We start from the raw sequence: 27,670 nt of genomic DNA on the forward strand, positions 1-27,670 counted from the left end.
AGCTCCATTAAATCTTGCTCGAACAGTTTAGTGGGATGATAGCTCTTCACCCAGCTCCTGTGCAGGACAATAGTGCCTGTGTAGCACAGTCAGTGGAAGTAAACCTGGTCCTGGACTTGCAATTCCCTCAGGTCAGCATTTTGGCCTGATCAAAAAACATTCTGGAATCTCCACATCTGCTGCTCCATTTGCTCGGGGCTGTGACTTACAATCAGCTTGTAGGACAAATATTACAGACTGCATCCAGGAGGTATGAAAATGTAAGGGAAAACAGACAAAGACGTGTACATAACATCTTAAAAAACGTCTACTGCATTTGACAAAAGACTGGAAAACAGAACTAAAATAACCAAAATTTCCTCATTACAGTAACTAGATGAGCATCACGCAGTCAGTAACAGCACCTTTACCAGCAAGGTGCACTTGCTTGCTAAGCAGATTTGATTTCCCCTTTTTCTCTTATTTCTGGAGAAATAAGGAGTGACAGCTCACATGTGCGATTCAGCATGCAGGCCAGATATGGTTGTGCCCCTTTCACACAGAATAATCAGTCACTGCCCCAAAGCCCTCTTTGTCTGCCACTCAGACACAGATCATTTGGTTCAAGGTATTCATTATTCAGTCTCTCCCTCAAATAAACTCCCCCTCTCTCTGACATGCAGCCCAAACTGAGGTTTGTGAATCCTTATCCACAGCAAGGTAATTAATGAAGCCTATGGCATTCTCATCAGTAGAGTTATCCTCAACTCATTCATGGAACTTCCCATGGAAATAGACCAGATTGCTCCATCTAAAAAATGAAGTATTTAACATCAGTTTCTATGGAAATCATCTGTCACAATAAGCATAATCACTTCAGAAGCGCCAATGCAAACAACCCTTTGAACTAGTTCACTTTTAAAAAGAAATTTCTTTCTTAAACCATTGCATCTTTAAGGACTTTGTGCACCTACACTACAAAAATCAAAACTGACTTCTTTCATGCTCTTTAACTGGTGACAATGGACTGTCTGCATTGTATCAAAGAACACTGAATTCTCCAGAAAATGCACTATCAAAACCCTTAAAAGCAACAAAGACACTGACAAGTCCTTAGTCATTGGTTTATTGATGTACTAAAAGACACTTGGATATATTTCAGTCTAAGCGTCAAAATTAAAACAAAAAAATATATATTCCTAGTAAGACTAACAGGCACACAGGTTCATCTAAATACTATGCTACCCATTCAATTTGCTCATCCTTAACCCCCTGGCCAGCCTGCGCTGGGAAGCTGCCCTCATTCTTGTCTCCAGGCCCTTGTTGCTAGGGCTGCAGCTGCACAGCTCATTGCTGCTGAAGCTCATGTCTCCGGAGGGGGACACAAAGGGTTTCATTATCTGCTCCTCCCAGCCCCAGATAAGAGCATTCCGCCCTCTCCCCCCCAGGAGCAGGCAGCGAGCCTTTGCCAGACGTGAGCACTGGCATGAGGAGCTGCAGAAGGCACAGCGCCCTGCTCAGACGTCTGTCACCACCAGCTCCCTCCCTCCCTCCCTCCCTCCCAGGGACGCGCTGCAGAAGCTGCTCATTTGTGATCCAGTCTCGGCTCGTGACTTGATGGGGAGCTCACACTACAATTCAACTTAAGAACTCCACTGAGACAAGACCTGTATTTTTAAAACTAGCTAGCACAGTCCCCCAATAAACCCAGTCTTCAAGAGAAGCGGCCTTCTCTGGGAAATACAGATTGAAGACAGAAAACAGGAAAGGATTCAATGACCAAATGAGCATACTGTGCTGTGATCTCATTCGCACTGAACAATCCTCCCATGGTTTAATTTATATATTTACTGGCACTAACAGCTAGATTCATTCTGCACACTTGTGAAGGAGAGGGGTGTAAGGGAGTGTTACCATTTAAGAAATGTAACTGAATAAACAAAATTAGAAATATTTTAAAATTCATTATTTCTTGGACAGGTTTTGGTATCTTGCTAATTGTAAATGCCAGAATATCATCAGCAATTTCCTAAAAGGAAGTTGTTTAGCATTTCTGGCGTCAGAAGAAAGAAAACAAAATTAATTATTTTCATTTTGGATTTCCCTTTCTCAGGGCAAAACTTCACTGCTAAAGAGCAGAAAATTATTAGAGAAGAGAAAGATATTAACTCTTCATGAGAATCCTGAGTAGCAACACACAATATCTTATTAAATATGGGTTTTTTTGCTATGTACAAGTACTTTACAATGGGAACAGAATATTTAGTTCATGTACATCTTACACATACACTTTAAAGATTATCAGTTCTACATTAATAGCAGATGCATAGATTGAATAGTGTACAAAAGCATTCCCACACAGGGTGCCAGACAATCACACAGCAAAAGGTGGAAAGGAAATCACAGTTTATCTAGGCCTCTACTAAAGGCCAGACCAGTTTTTCACTTTATGTCATCAAATCAGCAGTCCTGTTCCTGAAGGCCTGTTTCTTCACAACAGTGGACAGTGAAGGAAACATCTAGGACCTGTGCCAGCTCTGAGGAAACCCAGTCTCCATAGAAGGCCATACGAATTCCATTGTTTCCTGCCTGTGAGATTACCAGAGCACGCTGGCAAGGCTGTGCACTCACTGCACTCCTGAACAGCCAGCGGGTGATGACTTCCAGACAGTCTGAAACCAAGAGGCTGGCACCTGTCCCATGATGGGACATTGTGACCTGGGCCACAGGCAGCAGCATGCTGTTTGAACTCTGTGCTAATAAAGGACAGCCCAGCCCTGTTCACGGTAACTTTTTGAGAAACAGGTTAGATCTTCCCTCATGGTAGTTCTACTGAGGTCTTCTGGCCTCACTGTTATTTCTGAAGGGCACAAGGAAAGCAGAGCTGATCAAACCACACTTCTTTCAACGAAATAAAAGTCCACATTTTGAAAAAAGCAGCATATTTACAATTACGTGCCTCAGTTCTGTGTAAAGCATCTAATCCTGAAGAATACAACCAGTAATATTCAAGGGCCCTGAGTGAAATACTTATAATACAACAAAAGGTTTATTTTTTTTCTTACCCTACAATTGTGGGCTTTCTTCCATCATGAGAATATATCATAAATATTTAAAGCAGGAACAAAATAAGATCAAGGAATGGTACAGGTACCATTGTTTACTTGTAATACTATGTATTTCAGTATTTGATTCCACCTGCTCTTTCATCTAGCCTTATCTCATATCTCTGTCTCCCCCACCTGTTGTGCAGCTCTGTAACTCAGATGATAGAACAACTAGGAGAGAGAACTGCAATTTCCATGTTAAAGACATACATCAGCTAGAGTCCAAGAAAAACAAAAGCAAAAAAAACCAAAAACAAAACATGTATTTCACATTAGGCAGCCAACAAGGCAGAACTAACTAGAAAAATAAAGAGGAATAAGAGAGGAGCAGTAGAATTACACACAGTGATGCTGAAATAACTGCAGTTCTTCAACATGCAATGTAGTGAATAATGTTGACACCTGTCAAAAGAGAGTGAATCTTCTTTTTATGTCACTAGTACATCCATTATTGAACGTCTGGAAATAACTAGCAGGTGTGTATATTTTTACATAGCTAGATGGATACCTTAAGCATTTCAGCTGCTCTAGTGAGATGTGCACAAATCCATCACTCTCAAAAAAAAAATACTGATTTAACTTGCTTTGTACTATACTGATATCCCAGACAGCTGCAAAATTTAGACAGTCAGTGCATAGTGGTCGTCAACTTTGACAAATACAGACTGGTATTTTGATGGAAAAAGGCACAGGCTTAGGATTTTTGCAAAAATTCTGAAAACAATAGTCTAAAACACACTCTTTCACTTCTTGATTAATATCCCATTTTACTGTAATATTGAAAATGTAGTTTATCAAAAATTAAATGCTCTTTAAGTGTACCAATACTAAGAGCACAATAATGAGATAGTGAGAAGTCTTTTAGAAGCTCTTCTGAAAAGCTACTGCTCTTAATTTGTCAAGTAATGGAGTTTTGTTCCTTTTGTAGCTGCATGTTACTAGCAACTGTGCTATTAAACACACCCTCAGAATATCAAAAGCTTCTGCAAAACAAGCTATGATTTCTGGATATATGTGAATCTTGCTTCTAGAGGATTCTCAGGTATATGAAAAGGAAAAAAAAAAAAAAAAAGGCAGCGAAACAAACAAAAAACCACTTCCACACTTGAGCTCAACTTGAGCTACCAAATTAGCTACAGCTGCAGTGCTACTCTATTGTAAAGCTTCCGGTGAGTAAATGCTATGTGACTTCTTTAAACACATATGGGAATGAAAGTGTATCAACCTCTAGAGACTGGAACAAGCATGCGCTTTTTAACAGTTTGTTTTGGTACACAGATTTTTCTGCTACAAAACTTCACACTGGGGAATTAAGTGATCTATTTACAGGGGGTTACCAGTCACAGCAAAACAATATGTAGGACCAATCCATAGGTTAACAAAGAGTACCCACGAGTCTCCAATACTACCTTAAAGATCCATTTTAGCCCAAACCATTCTGTAATTTATAAAACATATCAAGTCCCTTCCCCATAAATGGCATGACAGTCAGTATTTGCAAAGCTCTCAACTTTTTCCTGGGCTTTAAAAGCAGAAATAGTTACATACAGTCTTTCTCCTGTACCACCCACCACAAAGGGCTAAATGATGTAATGCTATCCATCAGCCTTCAAATTCTGGATCAAACTAACAGAATCACCACAGTGGTACCAACCACTGTGGCTATTCTGAGTTAGAAGCGGCAGAAAGGAAGAGGCAGAAAGGTAACAGGAAGGGCTAGTGCTATACTGGAGGTAACAGGAAAGGCTGGTGTTCTAACAGGGGAAAGAGATGAAGAGGAGAAGCAAGGCAGAGCAAGCAGAGAGAGAAACTACACTTAGGAAACAGGTCTGAAGTTTACATGTGATATAAAACAACAGGGTTGATTTGTTTCGATTTCAACAAAAAAAACATCTGAAGAATGGAAAGTAAAAGCACAAGAGATAACTACCACATTAAAAAGTTTTGCTGAAATATATCTTAATATTCACAGGCAAAGATAGTTGCAGGAGATATGAAGGAGTTAGATGGAGAGCAAAAGAATGAGGGTACAGAAACAGTGGAACCATTATATTTATGAGAGAGCACTTGTTGGCAAAATCATTATATGGACTGGGTTATCTGAAGTTAAATAAAATTTTGACAGTAAGTTGTGTTTTTATTCCACAGAAATTCTGTTAACAATGATAAATTTCAGCGAGCCTCCATGAATTTGTTTTCACTACAACAATAAATCAAGTAGTAACACCTATATACAAACTGCTCTGGGGACCTGCACTTTAAAATCAGTGGGGACCAGAGATTCATGTCACTGTGTGGCTTTTCATTTACTTGTTAAGTCACAGTCCATTAAAAGGCAGTCAATACAGCAGTCTCTTGTGGCTTCTCAAGTTAGGGCCTTTATGTTAGAAGCATCTCAGAACTCAGATGGAAAGTTGGATTGCGAGATTGTCAGAAGTGTCGTGTACCCCTCCAGCTTCCACTCAACGCCTGACAGATTTTTTGAGATGCAGGTGCTACTCAACTTCAGATTTAGCTTGCTACTTTGTAAATCAAATAATTCCTCCTGCCTCCCAGTAATTACTTACAATGCTTTTCTGTGCTTCCCATCCCTCTTCTGCCTAGGGTAATTTATGTATACATAAAAACAGATATAATACATATATCTATATTTATATAGATATATATGCTGTAACAAGTAACTATCACCCATGTAGTCTTCTTAAAGAGAAGGTAATTCACTCTTCCTCCTTACCTCAGTAAAAGCATCTTTCCCACAATACTAGCACTAACTTGAACAGACCGCTCTTTGAAGGGAGTTTGTTTAGGGTAGCCCTGCTATCCTCATTTTTTAATTCACTCATATTAATTAAAAAATAAACAAAAACCCACTGAAGCTACTGAAACTCCTCACTGTTTTCCTGCCTGAGACAATTCAAAAGCAGCAATCCTCATTTGCCTGTCAGTGGGATTTAAAGAAGTTCCAGGTTGAGGCCATCCACTCTTAGAGGTCTTCCAACTGCGCAGCAAGGAGTGAATATGCCCAGGATGCACAAATGCAGCCCAGCCTCTGAATGTGATCCATAATTAAGGCCCAACATGACTGACAAAGTAACTGTTGACAAATACTTGAAATGAAGTTTAATAAACCAGCCCCAAACAGAAGGTCAGCCATGCATAACACAGTCACAGAGGCAGATCAATTATGCAACAGAATAATGGAAATACTGGCCTACTTACCCCTCCTCCCCAATTTACTCAGTAACAGAAAACATTCCTGGTAGGATTAATAACTGGGAATGAAGAAAGACTAGAAGGATTAAAGACTGATTTCAATGCAATTGAAATTACATTTCAATGCAGAGCAAGATTTAAAGACAAGACGGGTTTCTTTTGAATTGCCTTGGTCAAAAGAAGAAATCAGATTCTTGAAAAATCTACAGCCACTACTTCATACTAAAGGGGGCAGGAACAGCAAGATAATTGCTTCACTCTTTGCATTTTACAAAGAAAATTACATAACTAATTGGTGTCCACGCAAAGCATAACATGATATGAATGAAGCATATTCCAAGAAATAGACCAGTCTCTTCTGGACCTAAGGTAGCACACAAACAGTCCAGTCAAATAATTGTGAACATCAGTAGACATGTCACAGACAGTCAGTCTGTGTGAAATGACAGAAAGGAAGAAAGAAGTCTGTAAAATCTGCACCTCCAAAGAAAAATGTTACTAAAATTTTCAAGACTGTATTCTGAATCTATGTGCAAAACTCTGAATAAGTGCATATTGGAACACACCACTCCTTCAAGGGACACAGGTTAAAGTGCTTTTCCTAACAAGGATGTAAGCTGCACATAATGTTAAGAACAAAGCTAGAACAAAATCCATTCTGCGTCCTGCAGTGTGCTATTGGTCCGAAAGACAGCCTGCAGGACTGTTTTGTGTGGCAAAGACAAACTTGAGAATTAATTTCTGCTATCAGCACAAGTCTGTTCATTACTCATGCTTTCCGTCTTTATATTAGATCACTCATACGGGACAGAACAGGATCCTTTTCTTTCCTTTCAAGAAAATGGACAGCTGTATGATTAGAAGCTCCACCCAGAACTCAAGAACATTTAGACATGTTAATGGAACAAACAGATCTCTCCTGCTTGTGCTCACTTTCAGCCAGTTCTTAGATTTCACAGGAGCTTTTCTCTGCCTCTGAGCTACCTAACTTACTAGGTTTTAAGTATTTCGAGTAACTTCACACTGCAGAATGGGAGTCTTTAATTATTTCACAACTATAGCAATCTACTCTGACTGTGTAACACCAAGGCATTGCCTGGCAGCTTTAGCGAATGCATAGTATTGCACACACAAACCTCAAGTACAGAAGACAAACAGTAAGCACTGAACACAGCAAGGACTATTAACACTCAGCCCAGGATGTCAGTGTTCAAGTACCCCCAAGACATTTGTCCTTGGCATTCTCTCTGCAGAGAGCACTTTGTCCCAAACATTAAGTATTGAATGGACTTTGGGGCACTTTCCGTGGAGATGTGATTATTCAAGGTGGAGAAAGCCAGAATTGTACTCTTAAGCTTCTCAGGCTTTGTGCCGTAAGTACAAAATGGCAGGTTTTTCTTCCAGTATAAAATGACATATTTTTTAAAAAAATATATTCGTTGCAAAGTACAGTGTAAGAGGGCAGGACACAGGTTTTTCAGGAAGTCTTATTTCCCACTGCACATAAGATTAGCCAATTTAAGAAAAAGATTATAGCATACAACTTCCAGAAAGTAAAAACGTCTTATAGAAGAGAACTACTGGATTTGTAAAATAAAGTGGATTCTAGAGTGAATTAGAAGTCTAATTAAAAAACTCCAAAAATGAAAGATCTCTCAGGTGTATATTCAATATTTCAAATTACAGAAACTGGACATCAGGCAGGTATATTTCCCAGGATAATTCCCCTGGGGTGCTGTGCTTTCCTTCTCTTCCCCATTACAGCACAGAGGATGACAAACTAGTTTAAGTATCTTATGTAGACATCAACCAATATTCCCCATACACTTTTCTATTCTTTTTGTTTACTATTCTCTGCATACAGACAGAATGAAATTTGGTTACCATGACTGCCATTGTCCTATTGACAAACTTTGTTTCCTAGCTTTCCTCTGTTTTATGGTTTCCAATGACACAAAGCCTCAGAGAATTTGTATTTCATGTTCCACATACTGTGAAAAGTGAGAGCAAAAGGACCGTGGGCTTTCACATTAATATAGTTTAGCTGGATCAGCTATGTTCTACCTTGAAATGCAAATAAAATGTTTCAGGGAAAAAAAACTAAACCATTTCTGAACCCTTGAGAAGCTGGATCAGCTGGATCACATAATTCAGCTGCACCCCAGTGATTTGCCCCAAGTTTAACAACGGAGGAAGTGGAGGACAGTCAGATACAAATACAGATGGTACAAGAGTCAGCAGTAATGGAATGGTTGCACAAAAGGGCATCTGAAATAGAGTAACAGAAGGACAGTTTTCTACCTGTGTTACTTTAATTATTCTACAGGATTAATATGATTATATGAATTTAGAAGTTAAAGGTAGTTAAGCTACACTGAAAAACAGAAGTTCTTAATGAAATAAAACGTTGAGAACCAACATCTTATGTGAGTTTCTTTCCTTCTTTCTTTCTTTCCTTTCCCTCAGAGTAAAAAGCACTGAATTAAATTTCAATTACGTAAATGAACTAAAATTTCTCTTTTTGGCATTGCTTCAAATTAACGAATCAACTAATAAATTGAAAATTAGAATCATAGAAAACTAATGAAAGTGTGGTGAAGCCTAAACGTTTCCTTACTCAGGAAACTAAAATCTCGCACAGGTTGGAGACCCAATTTGAAAATCATATACTAAAAAAGCACGAGAACATAAAAGACATATCTGAGATTTTGAAGATGTGTGTTTTTTCTATGGTGGCATCAAGATGTGCGCACAACATATGAACAGTCCACCAGCATTTTAGGGTAATGACTTCTGGAGGCAATGAGTAATGCAGAAACATTGCACCAGCTTTTAGTTCCAGACATGAATGGAACAAAGGCTTCTATACCAAACTTTAATAATTTACAGTTTTGACACTGCCTTCACAAGAGAGAGGTTTTAATCCATCTTTTCCCTCACCCCAGTATTCTAGAACTTTAGTGAATTAGCAATAAAGAGAATGGAAAAATTGAGAAAAACACATTTTCAATTTTTTTTTTTTTTCAGATTTTTCTGAGTTTCCTCTTAACAGTTGGAAAGTGTATGTTTAAGGGTATCATGAGGCCAGATGAGGAATATACTAACTATGAAGAAGAGCCACAAGCCTAAATACTTCAACTTCACATGACTGGAAGTATATCCACAAAGCACATGGTCAGAGTCATGCAACTAAAGCCCTGGCATGTGAACAAAGTCCACCACACAACTGCAGAGAAGCAGGGAAAGGAAAAGCTGCAGGGTTCTAGGCAAACAGGCAGCAGGAAATGGCACTAGAGCACTGTCCATCACTATCTTACATTCTTTCAATTTCTGAACCTCAGAACCGTAAAAAAATGAAGAAAAATATTAGGATCTGAGGCTTTTTTTTTAATCTGGAATAGGCCACATAATAAGGTTTTTATGGAGATTTTACCGTCACCAACATCATAGCTGCCAGCAAGGAAAGTGAGGAAAGCTGCGCTTCCTGGCCTATGATTGAAGCTTCCTGGAGACACTCCTGGAGCTTGCACAGAAAGGCCAGCCAACAGGTTGGGAACACCCACTGTACTTCACTTGTCTCTGGCACAAGAATGAAACATGCATATTTTTGCACTGCGAGTTCTCTTTGCTTCCCGTCTGCTCCTGCTCCAGTGGCGATCACCACTCACAGAACCTCTGCTCCACAAGTTCTGCTCCTTCCTCACCTGCCTTCCTGCACCCGTTGTCATCCATCCCTGTACCCTCCTGCTGCTGCTTACAGTACAGCCCTTACTTCCCTCTGGTTTTAAATACTGCTCTTCTTTTCCTCTGAGTTGTCTTCTTCAAATAGGTATCATCACCATCATGTTTTACCTATCCTTATCACCCCTACACATGCTACCCAACTGCCTGTCTTCCTTCTTCCATCCACCCTCACAGGACAGTATTCTTCTGGTTGTGAATTTTTTTGAGGTTGGCAGTTCATAAAACTACTTAAAAATGACCTTAGATTTGGACTAGTTACTACAACTGGGCTACTATTTCTTTCTCTCTCCCCTTGCCTGCCAGAGACGAAAGAACACAGATTCCCAACTGCACAGCCCAATCCCATTCTGCAATGAAACATTTTTTCACTCGGTGGGCACATAAAACATCTGGGAATGTCATTGAGTCCCAGCAGCAAGCAGCAGGCCAGAGGAGGAGCTGCAGGGTCAGCAACAGAGACAGCAGCTCCTGCTCCCAGTGTGGGATGCTATTTACACTTCAGTTTCTCATGCTAAGAATACAATCACCTTTCTGTCACATGCTCCTCCAGGGTAAATCCCTGTGCAGACTTTCTTCCCCAGACTCCCTGGCAGAAACATTTTACAAGTAATAGTGAAATGAGAGCTAAAAAGATCAGGTGATAATGGAAAGGAAGTGCACAACACTGAGGATAAGCCCAAACATGTCTGGTATCGTCAGTCATACTGAAAACACTTCAGAGTGTTCAAAGGAACTTGGGGGAAGGGAGACAGAAAGAATGAAACAGAAAATGTAACACTAACCAGTATCTTAAAATGTAAAATGTAATCTTTAAACAAAATTCAACATACTTTGAGTATTTTTAAGGTTAAGCATCAATTTTTACTGGTACTTGAATTACATACTACATGAATGGTGATTAGAAGTAGAGAGTAAGGTAAAATAGAAAGACACTTAGCTCCTGAAAAAGAAATCAATAACAAAGCCTGCAAAACACTATAAGAGAGTTTTTGCAATATGTTTCACAAGTTACATCTCTTTCTGGGGAAACAACATGCACAAGGGATTTTTATATACATTTCCTAAGGTACTGATTTCCTACAGGATTCTTTTCCACAGTGTTCATTTGGATTTTTAAAAAGTAAAACATGAAAACAGTAAAGGAAAATATTAAAGGAGAGCTACAAGCTTCTAAAATTAAAATTGCTATGTAGAATTGAGATAATAAGAAATCAGCAATAGTGTCAGGGTTTAACTGTTTCATTGGTTGTTAGTGTAATCCCAGCAATTAACCCCATATAAATGTGCTAGAATCATTATCAATGAGCAAAGTCAAATAGGAATAGATCTGAGTATTTTGGTGGAGGAAAATTCAGGTAATTAAAACTACTGTCCATTCCTACACATTATTTAACACTACACCAAAGCACATGTATTTGAATTAAAACTAGAAAGTAGCGAATTAAAGTTGGATGAATCCTTAAAATCAGAGCAAAGCAGAATAAACAACTCTGTAATATACAGAGTTGCAAACTAAATTATTAAAGCCATGAAAGTTATTACACAAAGAACACCAAAAGAATTCTGTCATCTTATACTGGAATTAAGTACTGGAAATCTCTTTAGAAGCCTTAGTTGAAACAAAGGAAGTGAAATATGAAATACATGTAATTAGCAAATCCATCAAGAATTTTCCTTGATAAGGGAATTGGGAAAAGAAATGGAAGTGTATGTGGCTGCACATACCATGAATACCAGAGTATGTTGGGGCAACAAGACAATAGTTTGTCAAAAATAGTTTGTTAAATTTATTGAGCATTACAAAGTACCTCCTATGACATTAAATCTGAACATTAATTTATTTTTATTATGAGCACAAAGAACACTTGAATATCATAAGTCTGCTGGATTTCTTATCAGGGCCTGATTAGAACTCACAAGAGGTGCCATGAAACCACATTCAGTCTTAGTAAGGTTAAAATCTATATCACGCTTTGATGGTTTTGGTACAATGAGTATTTATAGATCTGTCATACATATTTGCATCAACATTTAAAGTGAATAGTAAATCGAAAGTATTGCCTACCTGAATTTCCCAACTTCTGTTACTTTCTTTAAGCAGCAAGTTATTCAGTGAAGATATCCCCAATTTTAGAGAGCAACGAAAAACTGAAAAAAAACCAGAATTAAGTTACAGTCTGTTACAGCACCTAATCCAAACTATTCACAGTGAAGAGCAATGTAACTTCATGGTTCCAGGAAAAAAACAGCTACCAAGAGGGAGAGTCAGGAGTTCCTCCAAGGCTTCTCCTTTGCAAAGCACCGCAGGTGTCAGAATAACTGAGCTACTTCCACTTGTAAATGATTCCAAGGATTACGACTACCTTGTTTACAGCACTGCTGAAAGAAACAATCACTGACTTGTGCACTCTCAGGTCCTCTTAACCCTTATATCCCAGTATGCTTATACCCTGTTTAAGTTACATAAATTATTTATATATATATATATACACATATGTTTGACATAGTTAAATGAAGTAAATGAGGAGCATGGGTGCAAAAGCAGGACCTACTTAGTTTTGGCTGCTTCCTTTCCTAGGGTCAGACTTTTATATTAGCAGGGGTGTGTGGAAATTGTATGTGTATTCCAACATTATTTCTTCACGAGTATAGCTAGTGATCAGATTTCAATTTAGTGGCAGTACCACGTCATTCAGGAATAACTGTTTTGTACTAGTTCCCAATAATAACATGTAACATGGCAGTTAAATGCCACGAAGCGTGTGAGGTTTAGCAAACAAGCTTTTTACTGAATCACATCCATGACACCTGCTAATGAGTTCAGCAGTTCTCAGTTGAAGGAAGGGTGTATTGCAAGTACTGCAAGCAATAAAAGAAACACACTCATAAGAGCTGGCTCTGAGTGAAAAGAAGAATCACTGCTACTTGAAGTAGCAGGAGAATATTTAGTGCTGTTAAACCTCTATTCAAAAAACTCAACCCAAACAAACCAGAAGACTCTGGTATTCGCAGAGCATCCACCTGCAATGACAGTCATGAAAGCACTGATATATCAGAAATGGGTTTCAAAACAGACAGAAGATGTGAGGAAAGGTGAAAATATCAAACAATCTAGTTCACACTTCAAATGTGAATATAAAAATAACCTAAATGTGGTAGTAAATGAAATTTTGTACATCTCCTGTGTTAGATAGCGCAATGTTTTGCAGATTTCACTAAAATAAGCAAAAAAACCCACCCCAAAAAAGAGCAAAAAAAACGCCCCAGACAAAAAGTTCCACCTCCCTTCTACACTTGAGAACCCTAATGTTTTAACCCTCACATTATATGATGAGGCATTTGCTTGCAGACTTCTACTGGGGGTTTTTTTATCATATCTGAGCCCTTCCTTGTCCACACACTAGGGAACCAAGTGTTTTCTCTTTCTTCTCAGACTGACATAAGACAGATTTTAAATGTAAAATTAGGGGGTGTTTATCTTTACCCATGTCATTTTCAGAAAAGATCGTCAGAGAAATTATGAACTAGGAATGAAGAGCTAAGGCAGATGAGAGCAGGTAGAGCAAACTATTGTTGGAGAATTTTGCTCAGACATGGTTTGAAGGAAAAAAGGCCATGAAAATATACAGCTGATTGAAAAGTAAAAGGCAGCTGTAAACAGCAAAGTTCTCAGACATGTTCCTGTAAACAGCAGAGTTCTCAGGCTTGTTTTTTAATAACAAGTAAATACCTTGTCCTTGGATAGCGATGGGAAAGCAGAGTGACAAACATGGAGGCCTTGAGAACAGTCAATAACAGGATGAGAAAAACAAGTTTTGGTCTCAATAAGAAACCACAGGTATTGAAAACAAAAGGAGGGGTTGGTGTGTAATCTGTAAGCAATGATGAGCTCGGGTTTTGCAATATGTATGAACTTAATTAACACGGTTATAAAAATGTGCATGTTGGATCAATAAATCGGAGTTCGATGCTGATCAATAAGGGTGGGTCGGCTCCCTTCGCTTCCTCAAACTGTAAATGCAGAAAAATGGTTGCTGAAAAGAAAAATATTGTGAAGGAAAAGGGGAATGGGATAAACTTGTCTGCATGGCATTGCATGGCAAGAGCTGTGAAAGTCCAATACGAAGCAAATAAAATCCTTAAAGCCAGAAAGGCAATCATATCTTTTTAGAGTAGATGTCAACTTTATAACAGAAGTGTTATTGAAATTTATAACAGAAGTGTTATTGAAATTTATAACAAGTGTTACTGAAATTTAGCTACCTTCTAGTTTAAGACACTGTGGACAATAGCTGGTACATAGATAGGAGAAACAGCTCATTTAGCTGCAGTAAACACAGACCTCCTCACTCAAATGCAATGCAACTGAAAGCAAAGTGGACAAAGATTTACTATGGTAAATTTCACTCAGAGAAAACTGCATTATGAGAAATTAGCAAAGAGAATACATTAAAAGCACACATAACGACCTTAGCATGTCGAGACCAATTCTGTATAAACAATTTAAATATGTAATAACATTTATACAAATGAGGAAACAGTAGATATAAGAATATCTATATTTACAATCTCTAAGCCAAATGTTTTCCTCCACCCCTCTCCTTAAATAAAAAAAGACTTCAAGACTTTCCCAAACTTCATCATTGGAAATCTAGGGACATGCTGTAAGAGCAGAATAACGAAAGCCATCCTTGTACAACATCTTTAAAAGTCAGTCAGAAACGAGATGATCTGAACCAGCGGCTGTAAGTCATCATGTCACAGCTATTTAGAATTCCAGATGTATGAATCCTGGAGACTAAATATACATCCTAATGGACAATTTAATTACTAAAATCATTGCTATAAATGGTAGACTTTTGGCTTGAAAGGCTATTAAATGACAGCAGAGTGGAAAAAGTAGTTGTTTGCAGGTACTGCCAAGGCACACTACTTATCCAGCAGTGCCAACTCCCTATTGACTCTGGAGGGCTTACTGCAGACTTGCCCACATCACATTCATTAAAAAATCCAGTTACAACAAGCATTTGTCTAAGTGGTATCATTTGTGTGAGAATTTGAAGCTGTATGCTTCTCTGAAGCCTTGTTTTCAAGCCTGTATTTCCAAATAATAATTACATTACTGATTTAACCAGTTACAAAAAATCACTAATGTTGCATTAGTGATTAACAGGTCACATTACCAGGCGATTTCATTGTCATCCTGATAATATCTCTCGGATGATTTCTTATTTTACTTAGTCCATCCCAGCTTACAAGTCACATTTGCCTCCTATGAGGAGTTCACTATAAAATCTGTGTATGAAAACAAAGATGACAAAAACCAAATCAGTAGGGTTGAAAAAATGGGAAATGGGTGCCCTTAGAAAAGTAAAATGTGTCTATTAGTACAGTGCTTCTACTGAAGACATATTTCAGAGAACCTCAATGCCAAGGAAGTATATTTTAGTGGAACAGCTATAAAAGCATCATAAGCATCAAAAGAATTGAGAAAATTAATACTGCTATTCCTAAGTATCAAATTCAGAGAGTAAAATCATTACTGTAGCTCCATAACACCTTCTAAGTTGTTTTCTAATTATACAAAACAGGTTGGAATTTGATACAGAACTTGAAAACACAACACATGTACACTGTAAAGATGTATTCATACCATAAAGAAAGAGATTTTCTAAGCTAAAGAGCCTGTGAATTTACAATACATGAACAGTTAGTCTGCAGACATTCAGTCCTGTCTGCTAGAAGAAAAAAAAAGTGAACTTCAGCAGTTTAACTGTTTTATCCATTAAAAAATAAAAATCTAAAGTTTGCATTGGGTTTCGCTGTCTTCATTTGGACATTTTTCATCATTTTGAAAGTTATTAAAAACAAAAATGGAAAAAATACCAATTTTTTATTTTGTACCTAAGTAATTTTTATCTCCGTAGACATATACCATATATATACACAGGTTTAAAATCTTCATTCTATTCTAGTCAAAGGCAAAGTCACATACATACAGGAAATTACAGACAGCCCATAGAGCATATTTTATTATTTCACTATGAAGCCCGTAATTGGTACAGCAATTAATTACACAGAACCATAATGAATGGAGTCAGTGAAACATCAGTGAATTCAGACCTGTGCATATTTGGCACCAAAAGAGACATACAGCATATAACATAAAAGACAAGTTGAAAAAATTGAGAAGGTTCATTTTAGTTTCTCCCATTCTTACCAGAGGGATATAAATCTCAAAATCAGAGCTCCTTAGAGAACAAACTAGAGATGGAGTTTACACTTAAGGTACGTCTTTAGGAGAAAGACACTCTGTTTCTTTAGGAGAAAGATACTTCTGTTCATCAACTTAACCCTACAAGAGGACTTGGGACAGTAGCCTACTTAAACTTACCTCAGAATGCCTTTTCTTCACCTCAAACATTGTTTTCAAGAGATCCTTAAAAGACAGCAACACCAAGACATTTCAATACTTTACAATGTTTGCATTTATCTTGGGTGGCCTCCAGAAAACCTCCCAAGTCAGAAAAAAAAGGCAAATAATTCTCCCAGAAACTACTAGGGGTCAGACACCCAGAAGACTGGTGTCCACGTCCTGTTTATCCGTACTGGCATCAGGCTTTCCTATTTCTCCTCTTTCTAATGAAATTCCTTGGCTCAGAGACACACATGCTTGCTTTAGAAGATGAACACATAAGACTGTATGAACACACTAGGGAGAAGACTGAAAGATACTCTGGGATAAGAATAAGACAGTGCAGAAATTCAGCTACATAAAGGGAGAAACCTTGTATTTCACTTCAATTGGGCACACTGAATTTTGAGTAACTCAATAGGTATTAAAAAGTTTGAGAGGTTAAACCTTTCTAAAGTGAAAGAAGAAATATCCATGTACTAGTATTTCTTTCTCAAGATTATTTTACTACCATAAAGGCTTTTATTTTTTTTCTAGACAGTGGGAGGAAGGTGTATTTAGTAGCATGCTTTTCAGAGCAGGTACTCTGTTTTCACACCTGCCAATACAGACTTTGAAAACCTGACATAAGTAACTTCACTGATTCATCAGATAAAGGACGTAGTTTACTTGAATTTTTTCTTCAAATCTAATATGAAAAATCTGTCTGCTTTAAATCACCCAGATGACAATCAATCTGTGTGGGACTACAGATCCTGTACATAACAGAAACAGGTCAAGGGAATGATGGAATGAAAAACAAACCCACCCAAAATTACAACAGTTCACTGTCCAAAGTCCTACTGACTGACAAGTTTTGTCTTTTAAAGACATTTAAAGAGAGATAGTCTAGTACATGGCAAGTATCTTTCTCCTCAAAATGCAAAAAAGGACCTTGCAAGTCACTAGATACACAAATGACTACACTGCGTACACAGCGATGTTCAGCCCCCGCACAAACAGCCTTGAAAAAGCAGCTTATTTTCCTAAGGCAAAGACTGTCAAAGCCATCACTTCCCACACTTGCACTCTCAAAAGGAGGCCTGGCATTTTGAAGGAAAAATATCACACTAGTAAGAGTTATTACTATGACAGATCATGTACAACAAGTGAATATCACTGTAAAAACAAAATGCACCAAGTAATGTGAATGCACACACAGATGGCTGAGATCTCCGGGTGACCTCCCAAGTTAAGAACAGTCTGAATGTTCACGTCACGCCAGGCTAACAACTCTGCTCTACTGGTGGCAAAGGCAGCTCTGGTGAACCTCCTGACCCACCTGAACTCTGATGCAGCAAGAACATCTCAACTCCCCTTGGACCCTTCTTGCTTGTTTTGCTATAAGGTTTATCTATGCAACGACATAGTTAAGAAGCCCACTCCCTCAGGCCATATAACAAAAGTCATCGTGACTTGGTCTGCATTTTGAACCCGTATCAATGCCTGTAATTCTCAATAGCAGTGGGTCAGTATTTTTAAACTAGTAAGTTATTGCAAGTAATTAAAATTTCTTAAACTCATATAATGTGCTGAACTGAAAGGGAACCACAAGGATCATCATTCCACTCCTGGCCCTGCACAGGACAGCCTCAAGAGTCATACCATGTGCCCAAGAGCATTGTCCAAACACTTCTGGACTCTGTCAGGCTTGGTGCTGTGACCACTTCCTAAGGGAGCCTTTTCCTTAGGAAGCAAGCACACAACCTTTTCCTAATATCCAACTTAAACCTCTCCTAGCACAGCACATTCCCTCAGGTCCTGCCACTGGTGATCACAGAGATCAATGCTGCTCCTCTACCCCTCACAAGGAAGTTGCAACAAGGTCTCTGCCTCTCCTCAGTCTCAGCAAACTGAGAGACCTCAGCCCCTATTTGAGTGGCTTCCCCTCTACATCCTTCACAGTCTTCACTCTTCTACTTTGAGGCTTGCGACAATCAATATAGTAATGGGGAATATAAATCATTCTTCATCCAAGTCTCCAATTTTTCCAAGTTTATTTAGACTACAGTAACAAAGAGACAAAAAAAAGTCGGCTTTAACTTTTCTCTTGTCGACTTTTCCAACAAATTCATAGGTATTTATAAGTTTATCTGTAATCAGCACTAAGGGCAATTAAGAATCAGTTTCAGAACAGAACACAGTTCTTCTTTATTAAAGAAAAGAAATAAACTAGCACTGAATTAGTTCTGATGCTTCAGAACTAATTCTGTATCTGAGAAAACAATAGCAAGTACAGAAGAATCCAAATATGCTTACCCAAAATCAAGCAACTTAAACATTCACAATGCTTTGGCAGAAATCACTAGGACATGCACTATGAGTAGCAACTGTTCTCGGTAGATATCCCTAGCTGTAACACAATTACTTTTAAGTCTATCCATAAGTTCTCAGAGAGGGAACAAAGAAATTGTGGAGCTTCTTTGCTACTTTACAAGATCATAATTGCATTTTCCAAACAGAAAGAAGATTCCAGAATTACCTACATTTTATTTCAGTAGAGTTGTTTCAGAAGCACACATGCACGGAGAAGAAAAAAAGATTAAAAATCAGACAATAGAGGCTTTTAATTCCATCATATTACTTTGTTTTTAATTAAGCAAAGAACATGCAGTCAAAGAACATGCATGTCAAAGAACAAGCAGTGCTAGTGCCACTGAGCATATGTAATATTAACAGATTCTGTTAATGCAGGTTCCAACTTCAGCCTTCCTCCCACATGCCACACGCACATTACCATAGTGATGTGCAAAATTTGCTGCCTGGGACTTCAGAACAGTACAGCATTTGACCTCAGCATCTTTGAATAGATGCAAACACAAATTAAGTTACATTTTAAAGGACACTAAGTCACAAATAGCTTGATAAAACTGTCTGTACAGAAGAACACTGACAAAAATATTTGAATATTATCTCAACCAGTAGAAACAAAGCAACAAAGCTTTCAGATCACACTTTCTGTCCTTGAAAGAAAAAGAACAAATTTTAAGAATTTGAAAAAAGAGGTAGCATATAAACAGTATAAAAAACATAATCTAGAATCATCCATTACCTCTGTGAATATTTGAGTACCTATCTAATATGTGGAAGAATCACTTTCAGAACAACACATTTTCTTTAATGGAATTCTTAATTTGCATACTATTTCACTAAAATGCACACTTGTTTGGACTATCACAGGTCTGTGCCTGCTGTGAGTTTCTCCCAAGTGGGATCACTCTTAATGCAGTCTCCTTTTATCTATTACAAATTTCAACTGATCTAAATAATAATAAAATAATCTTAAGAATTAAGGATCATCTTGCAATGAATACATATATATCCTCATAACACAGAGGACAAAGGACTGGGAGCAAAGGTGACAACTATGCCCCAACCAAATAATAAATACATTAAAAAACAAATCCACCACAACCTCCTGTACCTGTATCTTTCTATATATAAACTGATAATGCTCATACTTTGGTTTGTAAGCACCTCTGGATACAACTATCTGCAATTCCACTGAAGAAATATGACTCCACCGTAAGTGCTGGTTGATGGCCAGGATCACTCTCGCAAACGCGTTCTTGCAGAGATGCAGTTAACTTGGTCTGCAGGCCTTAAATTGCAATGAATTTAGGATCCCACTGAAAGCTTCACCACTAATTTAGTCATAGCCAGGGTCTGACCTGCAATGCTTTAGAGCTGAAAGGAGTCATCACTCCTGCTGACTTCCCGGGAAAAGCCGGTGCTAAGTGGAAGTGCCACTTTGCAATCATTCATGGAAAATACAGGCACCAGTGCAGGGATTTAGAGATTCTTCTACAGAAAAAGCTTACAGGCAGCTTGGATACAGTAGACCCTAGAGGAAGGTCTACACGTGAAACTGTCTGTACTGATACACTGCCCCTTCAAATCCACCTCAGTGAATTCGCAGTCTCAAGATGAACTAAGATTTTTGAAGAGTACCACAAGGCTTCGCCATTTACAAGACAGCTTAGAAGAAAACGAGGTACAATTATACAAAATAGCAGAGCTGAACACACCTAGATTTATCCTTTCAAAAAAGTCCCTATTTCAACACTTAAATAAAGATCTGATTACGTAGCAAACCATGGCTGTACCAGTGACATGTTCCTACTGTGAGCACATCACCTAAACATTTGTGCAAGACGAATTTTTGATAGGACAAAACCAACCAACCAAAAAGAAATAAAATAACAGAATGCATCAAAGCTTAGTTTTCTATTACCTCTGCAAATTTCTCCTCGCATATGCTTGAGGACAAAACCAAAACAATCAGATGAGCAAGGAGTGCGTGAACAACAAAAATAACACTTTGGTGTAATTTGGTGAAGACTACTCCCTGCTCCCTTTTTCCACCCTTAGATGTTACTTAAAATACACATTTTAAGCCTTTCATCCTGTCCACTGTACACTGACTTTTTGAACATGTCTACACCAAATAAAATGGGTATACTCCTATTTCTGAAATACTTATACCTAATTTTGGCTGGAGGAAACAGCTCCTATTGTATCTCAAAATCTGTTTATACAGTTCAAGTGAACAGGACTACTTAACTTGAAACTACATTCTCACATCAATTTTAGGCTTTTTTAAACTATATCAAGGCAGAACAAACCTTATAAAACTCAGCTAACTAGAAAAGAACTTCAGTGCAAATATACCAGGGCAAGATACCATTCACTTGCAGGGTCAAGAGAAGAAATAGGTAGTTGAGCTCAAGTGAAAAATTGTTCTCAGGAAGCTTTAAAGGAGTAGGTGGAATTCCTCTATCAACTGGTGTTTGATGCTAATAGCTACATCACATGGGGCCAATTAAAAGAGGTGTTATCAGACAGCACAAGACTTACTGAATATGAGCTGCAAGATAAAAGCAACCAATAAATGTAACAAGACACTTTCTGCATATAATACTTCAGTACTAAGCAGCATGACTGTTTTGACAAGGAAGCCAGCTGCAAATTGGAAAAGTCCTATTTTTGCAAGAGATTTAAACAGTTGGTCTCCAAATTCAGTGAGTGAGTACAAAAAAGATGATTAGAAGACCCCATTCCAAAAATGAAGCATGGGAAAAGTATATAAAGCCCATACAATGATAAGCCAGAACTTTAAGACAGAGTTCACAAACCTCTGTGAAGGCACATATTTATTTCTTTTATGAGGACAACTGGGATTTTAACTGGGGAGGCTTTGGTGACAACACGCTTTCTATTCTGTGAAAAGAAATTTTTCTTAAGGAAACATTTTCGAACTCTTTGTAATAACTGATAAAGTTCAAGGCACATACAGTTAGAAAAAAACAGGTTGAGTTGTACAGCAATTTGTAAAAAAGTACAAGATTCCAAAATCCCCAGCGAACCATGATGCAGTTCGTAATCAGTTACTGGGTTCATGCCCAGTTTTGCCCTTGTACTGTTCATGCACTGATAACGCTGATAAAACAAATAGCTCCCTCTTTTAGCCTAAATAGATAGAGATGCTTACAATATTTTATCACTGCTTGCCTAAAGTGCAACTTCAAGGCACTCTAACTGTTTAGCTGTGAAAAGTTATTAGATGAGAGTGGTCATCTCCATGTGCAATAAATACCCTCCCAGCACTACAAGCCCCTTACTGTTGAGAACAAACTTTCTTCTTTTCTATAAAGATGAACTGCAATTTTTCTTCCAGCACCTCTTCCCCAACACAGAGGCACTAGCTTATACAATGCAAAAAAACCCTCATCACAGGCCAGCACACGTCTGTTGCAATCTGTATATGGTGGGGAAAGGATTCAAACTGTCCAGCAAAGCACTGAGATAACTCTTTTCTAATAAGTATGGTGTCAGATCAAGGGCTCAGGTAACTGCAATTCAACAGACTTTTGACATGACTAGATGTCAGCCTATAATATGATCCCTGCTTCCAACAGTAACAGAATAGGTAAACCTTCGAACATAACAGAGAGCCATTTCAGTTGTTTGTTGAATATTGCTTAGCCATAACACAGAAGCAAGCTGTGCAGCAGCTCCTAGCTCTTCAGGCAGTGCAGTTAGCAGCAGCTTGCCTCCTCCCTAAGGCACGTGCAGACAGAAGGTATCACAGAATGTGCTGAGTGGGAAGGGATGCCCAAGGATTATCAAGTCCAACTCCAACTCCTAGCCCTGCACAAGACATCCACAAGAGTCACACCAGCAGCTCTCCCTCTGACGTCTCACAGCAAATACTGCAAATTTGACTGGACAGAAAACTAAATAAATTAGAAGAGGAAATTAATATAGTTCAGTTATGTTTCAGGAAGAAGCCTGCAAAACCTGCCAACAATTTCATTTACACCTTATGTCTTCCTCCTTACACCCCTGTCCTAAGACATTCTGCTAATGTGAAACTGACAAAGAATACATAAGACTGCTTTGAAGGAGGTCTGCACCCCCTTAATTTTGCTTTCTATATGGACAAGGCAGCTCTTCTTCCCCTTGTTGTTGAGGTGAAGCAATCAACAGAAACTACTGTTCCTCTTACAACTACCCCTGGTCTAGTAATTTCATCTTGCACATCCACTTCTAACCACACAAAACATTCAATTTGAGAAAGACCAAAGGAGTCCTCAGGCAGAGCTACCCATCTATGTAATGGGCATTGAGCCAAAACCCTCTTGTAGGACGCTCACCAGCCTAATTTTCCTACATTCACTTCACTACTAAGAGGCAGCCTTCTCACTGCTAAACTTCCTGTTCAATTTGCCCTTTATGTGAAGCCCCCACTTAAACATGTTCACTGCAGCTGTTTGATTGCTCTTTTACCCACGTTCAATTGCCTCAGGTTGCCTCTTCCTTGAATTCATCATCAATTCTTATTGCTAGTCATATAATAAAATGAGACGCTCATCATGCAAGACAGACTTGCTTCATCAAAATAACATGAAACCTTTAAGTGACTGTGAATGCTCAAAAGCCTCTCTTCAGATCAACTGATTTCCTTTAAAGAAAAATTAATCCAATCCACCCATCTCAAGTTCGGCATCTTTCAGAGCAGTATTCCTCCTCCCCCTCTCTCCTTCATTTTCCTCCGAGGTTTGGCTACAGAAAAGAACAGCATGTGCCTGCTTTTCTAGTGCATCTACATCTAGTCTATTCAAAAAATAAAATAATTTATTTGTGCAGTGATAAACACTTTGCTTCAATACTTTTTAACACAAACATAATACAGCAGCTGTAATATAAAAAATAACTCCTTCATGTCAACCCTGCTAAGTATACTCTGAGCATTGATAAAATTGGACTGGGGGACAGGCATTCATGTTTCAGCAGTCAATTGTCTACAGTCCTTCAGAACACATTAGAAAGCAATTCTCCCCCTTTTAAAGTATGAAAACAGTGACAAACACTTTCACAACACCCCAAGTTCCTCTAAAACTCTTTTAGGCACTACACAATATAAGGCCAGTATTAAAACCAGGAGACACAAGATGGATAATATTAAACAGTTATGGCAGCAGCAAACACATTTTAATGAACATGGCACAGGGAACAAGGGCCACACCAGCCCTCATCTCTATCTACAGGCACACACAGAGGTGTAGGACGGGGAACACACACCCAGGGGTAAGGCGGTGACCAAAGATAAGTGCTTACATCTGTTTACGTAAGGCAACAGTCTGTAATGCTTGCTAGAATCATAGCTAGGAAATACACTTATTGCACTAATGAATTACATGATAAACTGCTATTCACTACCTGGACTCAGGCTGTCAAGTGTAATCAAGAGCTACAACTGAGCTGCTGAAAACTGATTTGAATAGGCAAAATATATCACTCAAAAGTGAAAATTAGTCTCATTCGAATTCTATCCAAGCACTCACTGACACTGACCAGAACCCCGTGGGTTTCTAAAACGAAACATGATGGAGTATGTAAAACAGACTGGCAGAAGATTTTCCTTAGCACTATGGTATGCAAAGTTTACATTTAATTTGTCAAGCTAAGTTCACTGAAAATAAAGTAACAACAACTAAAAAAAAACTCATCGGGGCAGTATCTCAAGGGACTACTTCAACACCAGGGTTCTTTTTTTCCATTATTGTAATTTAATTCCACATTATGCTTCATGTCTAAAAGGTAGGTCTATAAATCACATGAAGCAGAGCAAGTATCTCAGTGCTATGCCTAATAGTTTAAAAATATAATACTGAACTTCAGGAAAACTGTCACCTCAAAGATGTATCACAGAATGAAGTATGTTCTCCTTGTCAGTGGTGTAAAGGAAAAAGTATTTTTCTAAAAGCGCACTGTCATTCCAGTGAGGAGAAACTCAAGAGGCAAAAAAAGAAGCCCCTTCACCTCCACCTCAGGGTCAAAAGGTCTGGCACAAGTATCTTCAGGGTTCGTGCAAGCTTGCTCAAGCTAATGGGTGCTACATGGACTCCTCTGCAGTGGACAATCAATTACAGCAACAACTGCTGATTAGCACTATTTCACCACCAAGAACCACTGCTTCCAGAAAAGCAACTTCTTGTTGAGCAAAGGGATTAAATGAGACATTTAATCCTTCTTTTTCACTGTAACAGCTCTATGGAACATGATCTGATTTTTTGAAACCATTTTAGGGCTAATATTTTATCACCGCAAAGAAACCTCTGATATACAGGTTAAAAAAGGCACAGTAAAATATACAGAAAGTAAGTTGGAATACATACTCAATTTCTCATTTCCTTTTTCTGATTCTAAATCAGCTCAACTTTTTTTTTCACTTGATGGGATATTTGAAACATTTCTGTCTTTTCCCTATTGTGACCAGCCACCATGTCCTCAAGACTTCCCACAGACCACCACATTACCACAGAACTTCCAAAACACTCACAGCATCAGAATTACTAGCACGCTTCAAAAAAAATTTTATTTTGTATGGTTATATGAAAGCACAAGTAAACTGACAATTATTTTTTTGCAAAACAGAACAAAAGATAATTTAACTGTAATATTTATGTACAAGCTACACAAAACAACGGAGTGCTTTGTTCCTGTGGTGCACAAATGCCATATAACATTATATGGACTGTGTGATGTAATTTTTAAGCTAAAAAACTCTGGCCTAGATATACAGAAAATTCACCAGTGTCTTGAACACTGAATAACTCATACTTGTTAGCAAAATCACTTTAGATGCGCAGACAGTTCTATCCAGGTTCCAGCTTCTCACTCAAGCTAATGGGAGAACCCAAATTTAAAAGAGCAGTGATATAGCTATTGACATATAATGAATTTATGTATATACTAAATTATCTCATTGCTTGTTTGATCTGCTACTTATTTTATTAGTGGTTGTAGTCATTTGCTTGATGACTTCCTGCAATTCCATCTACAACAGCCCTTTTCACCCTTCAAAAAGCCCCATTACAGTAGAAATTTAATATTTGATTACATCTTTCAAAAATGCATCTATATTTTAACACTGTAAAAAACAGCTCAGAAATATATCTATACCTTCAACGAGCTGCTATTAATCAGACCATCTAAGTAAAATATTTGACTAAATATGCTATATGAGTGAGGAAAAAGCAGCATCTAATCTCAGTTATTTCCATCAAATGTAGGGAAAGACACTAGTACTACAGTTACCAGTATTTCCTATACACTGATTTAAGTCTAAAAGATGACTGTCAGCCCTAGAGGATTAAGTAAGATCCATCACCACAACCGTACCTAAAGCAAGCATTTAAGGCATCACTTTTCCTCAGATTTTCTTTACTTTTTTATTTTTAACCAGTTATTGCAGTCTAGAAGAGACATATATACGCAACAGGCATGGGAAAAGTCTGCCTAGGGTCCCACTTAAATTATTTCTCAAGTTTTTATCTCGCAGACATGAAATAATCACTCCATTCATCAATCCAAGTTCAGAAACAAAACCGGAAAACTTACAGTTTAATGCATATCCAGCTTCAGAGTTAAATGTCGCAGAGCTTCACGTTCTCCTGGAACGTTCTCCTACGGAAGAGTTACAATTCTGGTAAGCGCACAGGGTCACACACACGGAGGATTTGCCTGAAAACCGCACGCTCACCCCAGGAGCCAAGCGCCACATTTCAAACACCAGCTGCTAAACGCTAATTTACCCCTCTAGACGCGCACGACAATCCCTGCTGTCTGTCGCACCCCAGCTCCCTCCTTGCCCGGCCGGAGGGCCTTACACCGCTCCCGGGGGCCCGGCTCGGCGGGAGGCTCGGCATCCCCGCCGCGGCACCACGCCCTGCGCCGGCCGCAGCGCGACCCCAGGCCCGGGCCCGCCGCGGCACCTGCCCCGCCGCCGCACGCTGGGGGGACGGGCCGGGGGCGCACGGCATTAAAGGGAGCCGAAAACCTTCCAGCCCAGCCGCCAAAAGCCTCACAACAAACCAAAAAAAAATCCAGAAAACAAACCCCACAAAATCCAGGAAACCCAAACCCCTCTGGTTTTTTTGTTTGTTTGATATTTTTTTTTTTTTCGCCCACCACGAAATTTGTGGCTCTCTCCTCTTTGTCCGAGCGTCGAGCGCGACCGCGGCTGAGCATCACCCGCCGCGCCCGCGGCACTGCCCGCTCCCGAGGCGGCGCGGCCGGAGCCTCCCCCGCATCGCCCCGCCCAGCACGGGCCCCGCCGCCCCCGGGCACCTCGCTCGGCCCTCGCTCGCCGCTGCCCGGCCGCGGCGCCGGCGGTGCGGAAAACACCGGCGGTCCCCGGCGGCGGCGCAACGCAACCCCCGCCATCGCTCCCAGCGGGCCCCCGGGAAAGGGAGTGGCCGCTGCCCAGCCCACCGGCAGGTACGGGGCAGGGCGGCGAGCGCGGCACCCCGCAGCCCTGCCCCGCCACTCACCGCTGCCCACGGCGGCGCCCGCTCCTTTGTGTGCCCGCCGCGCCCCGGCACCTCCGTCTCCCGCTGCCGGGCGCCCCGCGCCCCCTCCCCGCCGCGCCGGGGGCGGAGGAGGACGCAGCCGAGATCCGCGGAGGAGGCCGCTACCGCCCGCCCGTCACATGCAGCGGGAAGGCGCGGCGCAGGCTCCCGGCGGCTCCCCGGGAGCCCGGCCGGCAGCGTCCGAGGCGAGCTCGGGGGTGAAGATGGCGACCTCGGCGGCGGGGGAGGGAATCCCCGGGCCGGCCCGCTCCGCTCCGCGCTGCCGGCTGGGCTGGGCGCGCCGGGGAGGGGAGGGG

General features: G+C 39.7%; 1 protein-coding gene across 2 annotated transcripts in view; it reads right to left on the minus strand.

Moving 5' to 3' along the window:
- CDC42SE2 (CDC42 small effector 2) overlaps positions 1 to 27,416 on the minus strand; it is an 83,511-nt gene extending 56,095 nt beyond the window's left edge. The window contains exons 1-3 of one of the 2 annotated variants that reach the window (XM_063179843.1): positions 27,336 to 27,416; positions 26,404 to 26,469; positions 12,109 to 12,191 (exon numbers count right to left, since the gene is read on the minus strand). The gene's annotated coding sequence lies outside the window, so the exon portion shown is untranslated. Of the gene's footprint in view, positions 1 to 12,108; positions 12,192 to 26,403; positions 26,470 to 26,973; positions 27,065 to 27,335 lie in introns of those variants that run through there. The other variant, XM_063179842.1, reaches the window with a different exon arrangement.
- Positions 27,417 to 27,670: the final 254 nt, after the last annotated feature.

Source organism: Melospiza melodia, chromosome Z (genome assembly GCF_035770615.1).
Source record: "Melospiza melodia melodia isolate bMelMel2 chromosome Z, bMelMel2.pri, whole genome shotgun sequence".
Taxonomy (NCBI): Eukaryota; Metazoa; Chordata; class Aves; order Passeriformes; family Passerellidae; genus Melospiza; species Melospiza melodia.